We start from the raw sequence: 6,000 nt of genomic DNA, 5'->3' as shown, positions 1-6,000 counted from the left end.
TTAACTTCATTATTATAAAATTTGTTTTTATTTCTGTCTCTGTGCATTTGAGTGGGTGTGTGCAATTGCCTACAGAGGCCAAAAGAGGGCGCTGGATTCCCTGGGGCTGGAGTTAGCTGTGCTGTGAGCTGCACCATGTGACTGCTGACCGCAGATCCTCTGAAGGACTAGTGAGCAGGCTTATCCAGCATTCCGTACTCTCCCACTTTTTTATAGCTGCTGCCTGACCACCATCGCTGATCCTAACTCAAAAAAAAAAAAAAAAAAAAAAAAAAAAAAAAAAAACCCTGGCTTTCTGATGTAGATTTACACTCACAGGCACAGAGGTGTGTGTATGTATTTATGTGGATAACCATTGGAAGCCCCACCCCCATAAAAACAAATTAAAGGGAAAAGAAAATGCCTGTCTCAGAAGGCAAGCAGCAGGTGTAACTGGTAGAAGAGTTTAAAAATGTTTATTATGGAGATAATTGTTGGAAGGACAGGAAAGCAGGCTCAGTGCTAACTCACATAAATAAAGCCATAAACCGCGTTCAGAAATAGCCTGATTAATAAAACATCCAGGACATTGCCCCAGGTCCAAGAACTGCATGCTACCATAAGCATAGATATGGGCACTCGGCTGCTAATTTTTTTTTTTTTTTTCCTTGAGACCTGTAGACCCGGCTGGCCTTGAATTCACTATGTAACCATAGATAGCCTTGAACTGCTTCCTAATCCTCCTGTCTTCACCTTCTAGCACTTGGATTATAACATACCCAGGCCTTCCTACATGCTAGGCAAAGGCTCTACCAACTGAGCCACATCCCGGCGCCCATAGCCCTGCTGCACCTCCACCAGCAAAGTGGAAGCCTCCTTCCCCTGGGTTCTATTTCTGATTCTGAATGCCTGAGTGTAGCTAGTCAGTGGAGCCTCAGTGGGCATGAGTGAGCGATGGTTATCCCACCAAGGTTTGAAGTGTTCATAACCATGTATGGTGGCACACACCTTTAAACCCAGCACTCAGGAGGCAGAAACAGGCAGATCTCTGTGAGTTCAAGGTCAGCCTAGTCTACATAGAGAGTTCCAGAACAGCCAGGGCTATATAGAAAGATCCTGACTCAACCTCCCTATACCCGCCCCCCTCCAAAAAAAAAATTACAAAAACATTCCAAGTGTTCCACAGGAGCTAGCCAGCCTGGAAACATGGTTTATATCCCCTATATTGTCAATAGGAGTTGGCTAATAGGCTTTTTAAAAAAGATTCATCTTTATTTATTGTATGTATGTTTATCTGTGTCAGTTATGTGCACTCCGTGTATTCGGGAGACTCTGGAGGTCAGAAGAGGGCTCCAGTTCTCCTAGGACTAGAATTCCAGGTGGTTGTGAGCCAACATGGAAACCAAACCCAAGTGCTCTAGAACAGTGAGACTCTTACTTGCTGAGCCATCTCTCCAGCCCTGGCCTATAGACTTTGGCACATCCATTCAGCAATATACCGTGTCTCTCAGACTGGGGAGACCTTTCAGCGGGAAAGAGAGATTGCCATGAAGCTCCATAATCTGAGTTCAGTTCCTGGAACCTACTTGCTGGAAGGAGAGAACCAACTTCTACAAGTTGTCCTCTGATCACACTGTGGCCTCGGTCCCCACATACACACACAAACACAATAAATATAAGTATTTTACAGAATACTGTGCATTGCTTTCATACATACATGTCACCCCAGAAAAACAAATAATAAAATTATAGAGCTAGGAATATAATTCGCCTGCCTAGCATGTACCAGGCCCCGAGTTTCATCTCCAGCACTTAAAACACAATAAACAACATTTAAGAAAAGCCGTGCAGCTGGGCATTGGTGGTTCATGCCTTTAGTCCCAGCACTCAGGAGGCAGAGGCCGGAGGATCTATGTGATTCGAGGCCAGCCTGATCTACAGAACAAGTTCCAGGACAGAGAACCCCTGTCTGAAAAACAAAAAGAAGAAGGGAAAGAAAGAAAAAGAAAAAAAAAAAGTAAGGAAAAAGAAAAGAAAAAAGAAAAGCCGTGCACATGTACAAGCTTTTCCAAGGCCTAGAAAACTCAGGAGGCACACACAGGGAACTGATAACTCATGGTTGCTCTAGAGAAAGGAGACAAAGACGGAACTACTAATTTGAATTCTACAAATGTGTATGTAACCATGGCAAACACATTAAAGTAAAAACACTAGACACATGTCAAAATTGTTTTTTTTTTTTTAACATCTGACCACATCTATCTATGTTTAGGATATTTAGGGGAAAACCACCAAGCAGTGGGTATTGTCCACACTGATCAAAAGTGACGGCACAGATGCCATAGACAATAATGCTATCTCAGGGCCACTATCCCCAACTTCTAGGCTACAGGTTCTTCTTTGTGCACCCACAATTGTTCAGTATCACCCATTTGTCCCATAACACTGGCCTGCACCCTTAGCACCTCCTGGCAGAGTCAGCTCTGCACTCTAAAGCTATGAGCGACCTTGAGGACATAGAGAACTATTAACAAAATAACTAATCCAGGGGCCAGAGAAAGGGCCCTGGTTAAAAGCAGGGTTCAGTTCCCAGCAGCCACATGGCAGCTCATGCCTGTCTGTAACTCCAGTTCCAGGGTTTCTGACACTTCACATAGACATATATGCAGGCAAAACACCAATAAATAAACAATAAAGTAATAATAATAAAAATGAGGAAGCCTCTCTCTCTCTCTCCCTCCCCCTCCGTGCCTGCCTGCGTGTATGCGTGTGTGTCCCTCACAGTCTGTGGAGAGTTTCTTTCATTTCATAAGTGTAAGGCGCTGAGAAAGACCCACACAACAGCCATTGCCCGGTAGATCTCACAAGGAAAAGTGCTGTGTGTGTGATTAGGGGAAGGTTCTTTGGCAGGTTTAACTTCCTCACCCAGCCATCTAACACCTGCTGAGAAAAGTTCCGGAACTTCCCTTTCCTGTCAGCTGAACCACTTAGGATGCTGCCGGCCTTGTGAACAGAACACCCAACAGAAAGTGGCCCCCACAGTGAGGACACCCGTTATGTCACAGAACCAAGTGAATTTCAGAACTGCTGCATCCGGCTCTGACAGGCGGCACCCGGCTTGCTCTGACTGACTTCCTCACGCTTTTCTCTTCCTAGTGACAAGATCACTTCTGCAGTGCCTAAGAACACATCCTCACGTGAGGTCACTGAAGGTGGGGCGCCTCCGTGCTTCCCACAATGCACTTGTCCTCTTCCATTCTGATTTTAATCAGGAGAAAGATCTTTCTCAGAAGCCGCCAGTGGCTGTCGCCTCAGCTTCAGCTAGCCAGATGTGTTACATGACCACATGGCCAGACCCCAGATCCATCGAGAGGTGAGGGTTCTCACATTTGGCTTGTTCATAGTTCATTTCCTGAGGACCAGTTCCTTCCCTCCCCCCTCCACTCCCCTCCTCTTCCTTTTTTTTTTTTTTTTTTCTCCTCTTCTCTCCCCTTGACTGACAGGGTTTTGCTATGTTTCATAGGCTGGTGTTGAATTCTTGAACCTCCTACCTCTGCCTTGTAAGTGTTAGGATTATAAGTGTGCACCAGCATGGCCAGCTTGCCTCTTTCTTTCTTTCTTCCTTCCTTTCTTTTTTTTTTTAATGTGAAATTCAGTTTTAACTGGATATTCTGTAATTTTTCCCCGCCTTGCTGTATTAAGGATCAAATCCAAGGCCATGTTCATGCTAGGCACGCCCTTCATAACTGAGCTATATCTCCACCCTTATCTATATTTTATTTTTCAAGGCAGGGTTTCTCTGTGTAGCTCTGTAGACCAGGCTGACCTTGAACTCACAGAGATCCACCTGCCTCTGACTCCCAAGTGCTGAGACTAAAGGCGTGCCCAACAACCACCCAGCTGTATTTTATATTTTAATTGGTAAATCTGCAACCCCACTGGGAGACATATCCAGGCTTTCTGAACCCATCATTAGCCCACACTTGACAATCAGAGTTCTGCTAGCAAGAAGGTTGTAGCCCCACATAGCAATCAAGACAGTCTATCTCATTGCTTCACAAGACTCTCTAAATAGTCAATGAAGACAGTGCAGTTGGGGATGGCCAGATAGCTTGGTGGGTAAAAGCACTGTCCATCAAAACCGAGTTCGATCCCCAGGACCACAGGTGGGAGTAGAGAACAGATTTCTGCAAGCTGACCTCTGACCTCCACACATGTGCCATGGCAAGTACACACAGACACACACATGCACATAGGCACACATACACGGAGTCAATAAATAAATGTAATTTTAGAAAGGGAATGCTCTGGCCTACAGAGCCCAGAGTTTCCATGAGCATAGAGGTGACCAGGAGAGAGAAACGGAGAGAGAGAGAGACAGAGAGAGTTAGAGAGAACTAGGCATTGAGGAGAGATCCAAAGTCAAATTTTTTAAAGGAGGGTATCACTCAGGAGCCCAGGCTAGCCTGGGATTCACTATGTAGATATACCAGATTAGCTTCAAACCCTCAGCAGTCTCCTCCCAAGTGCCGGGATCCCATGAATGAGTGTGACATTTAGCTAAGATCACAGTTTTATATCACAGGATAAAACCCAAATTCTTAGGGCCAGCTGGTGACGATGCACAGTGACAGGGTTTTTAAAAATAGGCTGAGTTCAGGGCACAGGACATCACAGCTTTCACTGTGTGATTTAAAGCGTTGAAAACCACCATCACTCAGTGTCCTTCTGATTTGCCACAGCCACAGCAAGTGAGGGACCCAGCCACCTCCAGAGACAATGTGGGCCTCTCTCTATAATTGGGTATTTTCTTCCAAGCTCACTCAAGATGGAAGGTGAAGGTGCCGAAGAAATCAAGAGGGGAGTAGGGGAGGTTTTCTGTGGGAGCTGGTGCCATTCAAACACCATTTTTGTTTGTTTTGTTTCTGTTTTTGAGACAGGGTTTCTCTGTGTAGCTTTGGAGGCTGTCCTGGAACTCACTCTATAGACCAGGCTAGTCTCAAACTCACAGAGATCCCCTGCATCTGGCTTCCGAGTGCTGGGACTAAAGTCATGCACCACCACCGCCCCGGCTTCAACACTATTTTAATGATTTTTTTTTTTTAATAAAGGAGATAATTAGCATTGGGGTTCTGATTACAGATTGTGAATCCTGAATACTGGGGTTCCACTCATGGACAGGTGCAAACTAAACCCCTCTGTGAAACTGTCATCTTTTCACTGTTAGTGCGCAGCCCAATCAGCTACAGTCCAGGGAGGGGCAGGGGAAAACCCACTTGTTTGTCAGATCCCATGAGCTCTGGCCCACAGCCCATGCAACACTGGGAATTCTGTCGCCAGATGGGAAACCACATGACAACTCTATTTGAAACATGCCACCCTGGGGACAAAGAAAAATCTAACGGTAAGCATCTTTATTTTCTAAGACAGGCCGAAGAACCTAGGTCCACAGGTAAACTTTTTCTATTCACTTATGAGAAGGTAGCATCTGGTCCCTCAACTGTATTCATGAAGTAGGCTAAAGAAGAGCTTGTGGGAGAGAGTGAAGTGGCACAGGCTGGCTGACCTAGTTTACAGAGGATAGAGGCAGGAAGATCAGAAGTTCAAGGCCAGTCAGGGCATGAAACAGAACAAAACAAAACAAAAACTTGGGTAGCACAAATCAGACTCAATGGGTTAAAAAAAAAAAAGCCAGAAAGTTGGGGGGATGAGGAGGAGTAGCAGGGATAAACATTATCAAAATACATTGTTTATATGAAATTATCAAAGAATTAATAACAATATTGTTTTTTAAAACCAGAAATGACATGTGTCCTGGTAGCATAATATGTACATGTTGTGGGGTGTCCACCAGGGTAGACTATGAGGGAGACCAATAGAAATCTTTATTAGCTGGCTGGCAACTACACTGGGACCATGGACTTCTACGTGGTTTCCCACAGCATCACAGAATATGGACCTCAACATGGCTTCTGGGGGCATCATGGACCACAGGGGTCTTTCAAGGAGACTTAATCCAGA

The sequence above is a fragment of the Phodopus roborovskii genome, unplaced genomic scaffold (assembly GCF_943737965.1).
Source record: "Phodopus roborovskii unplaced genomic scaffold, PHOROB, whole genome shotgun sequence".
In the NCBI taxonomy this organism is placed as follows: Eukaryota; Metazoa; Chordata; class Mammalia; order Rodentia; family Cricetidae; genus Phodopus; species Phodopus roborovskii.
The sequence above is the reverse complement of the archived record's forward strand: the minus strand, read 5'-3'. Positions refer to the sequence as shown.